The sequence below is a fragment of the Pteropus medius genome, unplaced genomic scaffold (assembly GCF_902729225.1).
Source record: "Pteropus medius unplaced genomic scaffold, Ma_sr-lr_union100, whole genome shotgun sequence".
In the NCBI taxonomy this organism is placed as follows: Eukaryota; Metazoa; Chordata; class Mammalia; order Chiroptera; family Pteropodidae; genus Pteropus; species Pteropus medius.
Genome location: NW_024354500.1, coordinates 18,321,301 through 18,332,101, shown reverse-complemented (window position 1 = coordinate 18,332,101; position 10,801 = coordinate 18,321,301). Strand labels below are relative to the sequence as shown.

Genomic DNA, 10,801 nt, shown 5'->3' with positions numbered 1-10,801 from the left:
GAGGGTGTTGCTTTGTTACTGTATAAATGTCCTGTTCTCCAACAACCATTTATCTCATGGTTTTAATGACAATCCTTAAATGATTGATAATATTTAAATGAGTTAATATATTTTTCTATCATTTGATATTTATTTGCTGGCATTCCTCCAGAACATAGGAGAATGGGTCCAACTGGTCTATTTAGTTACCTTAAAGTATAGTTTGTATTAGAAAATCAGATATTTACTTAATTCTTTCATGCTACTAATTTTGAGACTATGAGGTTGGCTTAATAGACACCTTATATAAGGAGAACTGGATTTCCTAGTGTTCACTTTTTTCTGAGTATAATTTTGTGTTCATGGTTTCTAGGAAATCCATGCATATTAATTTACCGGAACTATTATTCTGTGTATTGCTCAAATGTTCGCAACTTTTGCCAGGGTGACCCCTTTTATACTAGTTCTGATATCCTTTTGACCAACCCCATTAATCTTTGGAAGCTTCTTGCTTCCTGTCACAATATGTCTCAGACTACCCCTGCCCTAGTCATGGAATCAACTATTTCTTTAAGTAAAAACTGATATTAGGGATGAAGACAGGACATGAGAGCTACTATGGTAATATTGTTTCTAATGACTATAAATATTATTTTCCCAAATGGTTTATAATAAGTATTAGCAAGTGAATTTCCAAAGTTGTGTTCATTGGTTATTCTCTGGAATAGCTACCTTACTTATTAAGGGCATAATCAGTCCAAAGATAAAATAAAGTCCTCTTGTGAAAATTAAGGCCTTAATCAATATTGATGCCTGAATAGATGACATTCTCACCTTTGCGTGAAGGTGAAATAAAAGGCAGTGTTTTCAGTTCCCAGCCATTTTAGTTATTATGCACATCAAAATTTAGCACAGTGTAAGAATAGGAGAGTTGTGCCCAAATCCAACTTATTTTTTCTTATATAGTATTTTTGTTAAAGATACAGTTTTACAGTTTATGAAAACCTTATAATTTGAGGGGCCCATTCAAAAAATGGCTAAATCTGTAAGTTTGGCCAAGAGACAAAAAATGTAATGTTTGCAAGAGGAAATCTGATCTGCAATCATCAATAATGTCTCCAGAATCTCTTATTTATCTTTGTAATGATCCATTAAAAAAAAAAAGCAGATTATAAAAGTGTTTATGTTTAATGAATGCTTTCTTTGGATTCTCCTTGAAATGAGGCCTTTTTCACTTTGCTAGACATTTTTTTTTTTTTTAAACTTTTTAGACTTTCTGAAGACAAGAAATTATATGGCCAGTTCCCAGTGTCCTGTATTGTCAGGGTGGGTTATATTACCATTATTTTCTTTTTTTGCTTTGTGTTTCTTTTTTGTGGCTTGGGATTACTGAATGAATATTTCCCCAAAATTTTAAGGGTAGAATGATGCTAATTATTTGGAATATAGAATAATTTTTGTATAAAGAAACTCACACTCTATCTCAGACTTCTGAACTTTGTTCATCCCCCAAATCTTGTTATTTCAGACATGTGAGATTAAATTCACAAGACAGAATAAAAATAACTAAAAATTTTACTTATGAAAGAAATGAACACTTTCTACATTGTATAAGTTGTCCATCTGACAGGAGAAGATAACATTAGAATGCTGAATTATTATATAAGAAATAACTCTGGCTCCTTGACATAAAATTGAATAGCCATAGGTTAGGATTATAGATTTTTGGCTAAATAATTTTTTCTTTGATTAAGATACCTTAACCACAGGTATCTATATATTTATACTCACATTTATATCAATCTATATCTAAATTGTCTATTGCCAAGTATTGAGGATTAAAAACCAAGTTATTAAACTTCTCCAACCCTAGAACTATTTGACTCATTCAGAGCCTAGGAAGGTGGAATCCCTAACTCTGCTATCTCAGGAAAGTGTTCATACTTTTCCAAACTATTTTGTTGCTAATACATAGGTGTCTTCATTATACTTTTTATGAAGGCCTTAGACTCGGTTATCTCCGTGTTTCCTTTTGAAGCCGTTCTCATAATTTACAAACCACATCTTTGTATTTTAGGCAGGGTTGATGCACAGCCTTTATAACTGTAATGGAAGACTTGGTGTCAGGCATACCACAGAACTTCACCAAGATGAGGTCAGTTTTTTCTGAGTAGCACGGTACTAAGAAAAACTATTCGTTATGCTCCTTATGGCTCTTTAGCCTAAACAACGGATGTGGTTCATCCATAACTACTTTCTATGATTTAAACTACTGAGGGATTTTTTTTGACATCTTCAAACAAATCCACTTTTATTTGAGATAGGTTGAGATGAGCAATTAAGGTACTTCATTAATAACAACTTATTAATATAGTCCTATTTTCCCTTATTCTTAAGTAATAATAGAGAACACAAGGATATAAACATGAACTGTTTTACGTATTATATGATTTGAATATTCTGTGTAATCTGAAGATTTTCAGTTGGGAAAGTCAAGTTTGTTATGAAAATTTATTTTTTATAACGTCTCTTAAAATTAAGGATTTTAAAATAAAAATGTCAAACAGATGCCCAGGAACCGACGCCTTGGGCTGTGGCATCAGGGTGGTATTCAGGCTCCTCTTCCGGAGGGCTCTGCGGAAAGCAGAGCTGATCCGGCAGCATGTCGGTGATCTCTCCTTTCCTAGGACATGCGTACTCGGAAGTGGGCTGACACTCCCTTTCACTTTCCCTCTCCTTTCATGGGTCATAATATTTTTGGTCCTAGCTTGATCTCCTGCTCTTCTTCAGCTGTTTGAAATCCCGCAGTGACACACTTGGTTGTACTCGTGGGCAAGCACCTGCCAGGTACATTGCTTGAGTGCAGTAGGTCGCGCACCACTTTTCTTACATTCCAGCACATACTTGTACTTTTCTACTAAAGCAAGCAAGATGCTTGTTTTCTAATTCTAAGAAGTATTTGGTAGGTTTCATAATTTTGTCTTTTTGCATTTTCCACTGCATTTCCCGTGGCCCTTCACTCTCCGAGTCCCATTGCGGTGTGAGAAAGGCCACCGTCCCGCCTGCAGAGCAGAGGTAGCAGCGGCTCAGCCCGGAAGCCCGCTGTTCCAGTCTGAGGGTTTCGACCAAAATGTTTATGGGATAATAGTGCAAGCTAACAACCTCTTACTTTCATTTTCAGAACATTTACACTCAAGATTAGAAATTATATTACTAGAAAAATTTTATTTAAAAAAAATAAGTTGTATGGAAAACACATTAATGAAATAAACAGAATATTCTCCTTAGAGATAATGTTTTCCAAAAACGTAATGATTTTGACTTCTATATGCCTTATAATATTGTTAAATGCAGTTCCTCTAGGACTCCAAATCACAGAATCCAAAATCTCAGAGATTTAGATATTGTAATCTTTTGCTCTGAATATTTTATAATTGTTATAATGTGCTATGGTAATAAAAGTTTGAAAACCTGAAAATGTATCTAAGGTGAGGTTAATAGAGATAAACTAAATCCTTATAGTTGTAATGAAGTAATTTTAAAAATTGACAGAAATTTAAGTAAAGATATTAAAATTATAGGAAAGTAGTACATCTAATAATGCTTGTCCCCAAATCTAACATTTGCATATATGTTTTATACATTTTGGGAGTATTTTTAAGGAATATTTCAAACCAACCCCAAAGTCAACACCTTTGTGAAAGATGTTACAGTAATGTTAACATGTAATTGTCATCGACAATAATCTCATGACAAGATATTGGGAGAAAAACTTGCAAAAATTTGTTGACTTCCAAAGTTATATCTTAAGTTCAAATTGGTTCTAAATCTTAATATTACTATAAATTGTGGTCATATATTTATTTATTTAACAAAGATTTAATAAATCCTATGTTCCAGATACTATAACAGGCATTGGGGTTATGAACTGGCATAAATGTGCTCTTTGGAAGATGACTTCTATAGCAGTTAGAAGTAATTTTGGCTGCAGGTAAGGAAAACCTGAGTATTAATAATCTAAGTGAATAGTGTACTCTTACTGAAATTTTCTGGAGTTGTGAGGCTACTGGTTTTGGTTCAGTGGTACATGAATGATAGAACTATCCTATGGTCTTTCTTTCACGCTTGCAAGTTCCAGGCACTGGCATCATGACTATTTTCGAGATAGGAATAAAGGAAAAGAAGCTGTGCTAATGATATTTGAAAACAGATGCTTTCCTAGATGTCACTTAGCAAAATTCCAATTTTTTATCAATGACAAAAACTTTGTTACAGGCCCACTTCTAGCTGCAAAGGAAACTACAATTGAGTACTATTTAGTTTAATAAACTCTTGCAATGGAGATGAAATGGGAGAAAGAGGGTAAATACTGAGTTGGGTTATCTTGTCAATAAAGTCTACCATAACTCTGTATCTAAAAAGTAATTATTTGACCTCCTTTTCCCCCATCTTCCTCTCCCCTTTCCCCTCCTCCACCCTCTGGTGACCACTAGGAGTTAAATATGTGGTGACAGAAAGAAATCTAACTATGGGTGGTGATATATATAAATGCAATATATATATATGCCTTACTGTTGAATTGTACACCTGAAACTTACTGGATTTTGCTAACCAATGTCACCATAATAAAAATAAATAAACTGTAAAAAATTATTGCTACATGATAGGGATGTCAACTATATTTTTCAGCAACTAGAGAATAATATGGTTGATAAACTTTCATATTCTCTAGATATTGTGGTATAATAGAAAGATGAACTCTGCTAGGAAATTAGAATAAACATATGAAGTAAGAATAGAAGTTATTACAATAGAATTTCTGTATATTTTTAAAGGGAAGAAGATAATTTTAACATGTAATAGAATTATTGCCTTTGTTGTCTTTGTGGGAATTAAATGCATGTATTTTAAATATTTTTAACTAGAAAGTAGGGAACTTGTTTTTTTACTTTTTTTTTACTCATTTAAGTAGAAGTTAGATATTATTTTATCTTAAAACACTGTAATTAGGGTGTAATTAGGGAACTGCACTGGGTGAATTTTACATTTATGAAGTTCTGCCAAGGGTCATTCTCCATTAAGAGTGATATGGAATGGCTGACTCAACAGAAAGTTGCAGTATTACTGACTTGAGGAGTCAAGAGATGGAGTTCGATATTGCCAAGGTAGGTGAAAAGTGAGGGAGAGGATTCCTGGAAATAAGGGAGCTACTTGAAGTGGAGGGCCCCAAACCAGCATATAAACCCCATCAAAGTCTTGATTAGCCCCTGATCTTTGCAAACATGGAGGAATGCAGCAGACCTTGCAGAAAGCAGAACTGAGTGGAGATTTCAGGTGCTAGAACAAAAATCAACTCTCTACAGGAAAAAAATGACAGAACCCAGAATATTAAAATAATTATTGACAATGATCAATATAGAATAAAAATCACTTGACATGTAAAGAAACAGGAAAATGTGACCCACAGGCAAGATAAAAACAGTAAATAGAAACTAACCACAAGATGACTCAGATGTTTGAATTAACAGACAAGTTCTTTTAAAGCTATTATAAATATTTTCATGGGCTGGAAGAAAAATATGTCATAATGAATGAACAGATGGAGAATCTCAGCAGAGAAATGGAAACTACAAAGGGGACAAAATGGAAAATGTAAAACTGAAAATAATGTTTGAAATAAAAAATTTGAGCTGTATGGGCTTAATATCAGATTGAAAATTGCAAAAAAAAAAAAAAAAAGCTAGTGAAAGTGAAGAGAGAGCAATAAAATAGGGGAAAAAACTGAAAACAAAACAAAACAAAACCCAGCTCAGTGTCCCGTGAGGAAATATCAAGTAGTCTAAAATGCATGTAATTGAAGAAACAGATGGAAAAATAAAATAAAAGAATGGGAGCCGGAAAAGTATTTGAAGACATCATGGCTAAAATTTTTCCAAAACTGGTGAAAATATAAACTTAAAAATCCAAGTATTTCATCAAATCCCAGGAATAAATGCAAATAAAGCCACACCTAGGAACATCATAGTAAACTACTGAAATCCAAAGATACAGAGAAAGTCTTGAAAGCAGCTTGAGAAAATTGACATGCTACGTACAGGGAACAATGATATATGTCACCGCTGACAGTCATACATAAATGCTTCTTATCAGAAACAATGGATACCAGCAGACATTGAAGCAGCATATTTTAAGTGTTGAAAACTAAAAAAAAATATCTATCAGACTATTGTTCTATAACCAGTGAAAATGACTTTCAAAAGTGAAGGCAAAATGAAAAGATTTTTAGGCTTGATGATTCATCAACAAAAACTTATCAAAAGAAAAATTTATCAAATTTGATAAATCAGAAGATTTATCAAATGACTACATTCATAGTCATTGGAGAAATGCAAACTAAAACAACAATAATATAGCACTGTGCAGTCATGAAACACCATTTCAATTGGATGAGTCATACGTCAAATTCTGGCCAATGGGCTGGGAGCAAAAGTGACCTGTATCACTTCTGGGCCGGCACATGTAATTGTTGATGCAAAGCCCTCAGAGTGCTCTTTTCTCCTCTGGTATTATAACTTGTAACCCTTTAGATGATGGCTGATTCATTCACTCAGCAGATTCCCTGAGTGACTGTGATGTATCCAGCTTCCCTTCCAATCCATAAAGGGTATAATCGTTAATTTTATATGTCAACTTGATTGGGCCACAGAGTACCCAGGTATTTGGTTAAACATTATTTCTGGGTATGTCTGTGAGCGTGTTTCTGGATGAGACTAACATTTGAATCAGTAGACTGGTAAAGAAGATTGCCTTCTGCAATGTGAGTGGGCCTTATGAAGTTCACCAAAGGCCTGAATATAATAAAAGGCTGAGGCAAAAAGAATTCTTTCTCTGCTTATCTGTCTCTGAGTTGGGATGTTGGTCTTTTCTTGCCTTCAGACCCAAACTGGAATTTATACTTTGGCCCTCCTGCATCCCCAGCCTACTGATATTAGATCTTGGACTTCTCAGTCTCCATATTACATGAGCCAATTCTTTATAGGAAATCAATCTCTCCCTTCCTCTCTTTCTCTCTTTTTCTCCCTCTCCTATTTGTTCTGTTTCTATAGAGAATCCAGACTAATACAGATTTTGGTACTCAGAAGTTGGAGTGCTGCTATAAAAAAACCCTAAAATGTAGAAGTAGCTTTGGAACTGGGTATAAGTGGAGGCTGGAAGAGTTTTGAGGTGCATGCTAGAAATATAAATATTAAGTGTGATTCTGGTGAGATCTCAGACAGAAAACAGAACTGGAGAAAAAGTTTCTATTTTATGGAATACATAAATAATCATGGAGAAAATGTTGATAGGAATATGGATGTTAAAAGCCATGCTGATTTTCAGAATTGATTCTTCAAAGCAAGGGAGGGATGAACCTAAAGGCCACCCAAAGCCAGCTTGACAGAGTCTTGGGAACAGGAGCTCACCTGGCAGAGTCTTGAAGGTGTAACTACCACCCAGCAGAGCCTTGGGAGTGTGATCCTGCCCAGCATAGCTGTGGAAGTAAGTCTGCTATTCCAGTGGGTCCAGAAGGCAGAGCATCAAACCAAGAGGATTATTCTCAAGCCTTAAAATATGATGGAATTTGCCTTGCTAAGTTGTAGACTGGCTTGGGATCTATCATTCCTTCCTTCCCATTTCTCGCTTTTGGAATGAAAATGTCTATCCCATGCCTGTTCCATCATTGTATTTTGGAAGCACATAACTTATGTGGTTCTACAGGTTCACAGCTGTAGAGGGATTTTTGCCTCAAGTTAAATTGTACTTTAAATCTCACCCATATCTGGTTTAGATAATATTTAGATAAAATTTTGGACTTCAGACTTTAGAGTTAGTGCTGGGATGAGTTAAAACTTTTGGGGAGGTTGGGATAGAATGAATATATTTCACATGTAAGAAAGATTTGCATTTTGGGAGGCCAAGGGGCAGAATATCATGAACTGAATATTTATGTCTACCAATAATTCGTATGTTAAAGCCCCGATCTGCAATGTGATGGTATTTGGAGGTGGGACCCTTGGGAGGTAATTAGGCTTAGATGAGGTCATGTGGTTCTCTGGGATGAGATTGATGTCCTTATAAGAAGAGAGAGACCAGAGATCCCCCTCTGCCATATGAAGATGCAGGGAGGACATGGCTGTCTGAAGGCAGGAAAAAGTTTCTCATCAGGAACTGTTTCTGCCACACCTTGCTCTAAGACTTTCCATCCTCCAGACTGGGAAAAACAAATGTCTGTTGCTTAAGCCACCATGTCTATTGTATTTTGTTATGACTAAGAGAATGAAAATGAAGAGAATTAACTTTTTTTCTTTAATTCACTGAGATTTTGGGATTATTTGTTGCATTACCCTAACCTAGCCTGATATAATAGAATGATTGTAAAACCTGATTTTGGTTATCTATACTCCCTGGATCTACTATTCAGGTTCAGAGCATACTTTATTACACTACCAGTGTTATCCTGCTACATTGTTAACAGATTGTATAATAACCGTTGTCAGTTGTTATATTTTAATTCTGAAATGTTGACTGCTGTGTGGTCATGTCCATCAATTTTCTCTTGTGATGCAAGGGGACTGAATATCAATTTCAGCCCTGCTTAGGGGCTACCTCAGAGAACAATTCTCTTAGTTTTCACTGCAAAAATAAGTCATCATACTTGTTATCATATGCTCTGATAAGATTGCTTCACTCACTCTGGTACTTCTCAAATAAATCATAAAATTCAAGAACACCACCATTTTAGATAAAGCCAATTATTATATATTATTTTCTGATATTACTATTTTTCTCTAAACTGTATGGTTCTACTTTATGTACTTTACTTTCTTATTCTCTGGTTTAGTCATTTTTCCTCAAAATAGTCTAATAAATGGTATCCTAAAAAAAAGAGTGGCTACATCTTTGTAAGTCCTTATCTTATTGGCAAAAATTAATTTAAGTAGGAGCATATGAGATCTAATTTGTTAGTTTGCAAATTTAGTGTGAAAAGTAGAGCTGAGTATTTTTGAATTTTAGTCTTATATGTATGCTTCAGATGCAAACTGTTTGTCTGAAATATTGTTGAAAGTAGTTAAATTATTCATTAACAGTTGAGATTTCCACTTTGACTTGCCATAAATTAGAGGAAAATGTTTTCTACTGAAGCCAAAGCTCATATCATTAAAAAATTCTCCCATAAAAACTCTCCTTGCATTTATTATGTGACTTAATGTGACAGAACAGAATTAAATATAATTTCATTTCCTCTTATTTATTCCGTGATGTCACAGTATATCACACTAAACTGACTTCTCTTGGAAGAAAAGCCTACTCCTAAAGTATTTATGGTATGAACCAATAATTACTATGTAACATCACATGCTACTTCTGTTCTAAGACTTTAGAATTTTGAAACATCTTTTTCTTCACTTCAGAGCAGGCTAGACAGAATTCTCTTTCAAAGGGGGCTGTGAAACACTCAAGGATGAGCCCCACAGGAACTTATGACGCTCTGTGTGATATCTGGAGTGGAAAGGAGATAGTGCAGATCACTTGAAAGGCAAAATAACTGAATATACATTAAGAAAGTTCAAGTGTACTCCAAGGTATTCTCATGCAATCTGCCCTGGTTCTTAGCCTCAACAATATTTTAGGTGGAGAAATTAAAGATATTTATTTGAACAGAAGCACAGGTACATTTCCCTTCTAAGGTCAAAGATGTGCTCTTGAAGAGTCTGGTACAACTACTATTTTATGCCACTGAGGTTTTGAGATTTGGAACTTTTGAGAGTAACAAAGGGATGCTATTAATAATTATGCCAAATAATAAATGTATACTTTAAAAAGGGAAACAAAGATATATGTATACATTTTCTCAGCGAGTTTTAAAATAATCACAGCAAGATAATTACATAAATAATACAAAACATGCACACTAATACAAAACACAAAATAATGACGTAAATAAAATAATTATATAAATAAAATAATTACAGAAGAACTCAAGCTTCATTTAACTTTACACTCTGATTTAGTGTTTAGCACATACATAGCTTTCTGCAAGGGTTGGATAATCGGTGTGATAAGCTGAAGCCAGAAATAGATTGAAGTCTGCTTGTTGTCTTTCTTGTTAAGCAGTGCCTGAGTGGCTCCTGCTGTAAAAATTCTTCCATAGTTAAGAATTCCATGGAAAAATCAAAGGAGGTTAGAAACATAAATTCCTAGTGCTGGGCTTCATTTCCAAAGATGCTGTACTTTATGAAATGGGAACCAACCCCCTAGTAAAACAAGCTATTGTAGGTGCCACAGGAGAAAAAAAAGCAAGGAAATTTTCAGAAATGCTTTGTGTCCTGATTTGAAAAATCCAGTACACAATTGTAAAAATAGAGTGTCATGTAAAGTAATTATTTTCTTTAATCTAAGGCAGGGTTAGTTCTTTATTAACCAGGATAATGGTCATGAAAAGATTTATGAACACCAAAGTCCACAGTTAGACTAAAACTAGTCAAGTATGATATACAATAGAATGATTGTAAACTTACTGTTAAAATTGCATTAGACATTTGAAAGTACATTCAGTAGTCTACAGATATTATCCATATATAAACATAATAGTCATATAATAGCTTAGAAATGTGAAATAAACTTTTTGATGAAAAACGGCCAAAATTTCCTATCTGTCGAGAATGTTATCTGTTTTATTGCCCCCATCTGACTTCTTTTCCCTCTCTCTCTCTGTCTCTCTCTCTGTGTCTCTCTCTCCCCCTCTCTTCTCCCCCCTCCTCCTCCTCTTTCTCTCCCTAGT

The 10,801-nt window shown here is 34.5% G+C and overlaps 1 pseudogene; it reads right to left on the bottom strand.

The window, feature by feature from the left end:
• Nucleotides 1-2,538: 2,538 nt before the first annotated feature.
• Nucleotides 2,539-2,970, bottom strand: LOC120595044 (myb/SANT-like DNA-binding domain-containing protein 3; annotated as a pseudogene).
• Between the last annotated feature and the right edge of the window lie 7,831 nt (nucleotides 2,971-10,801).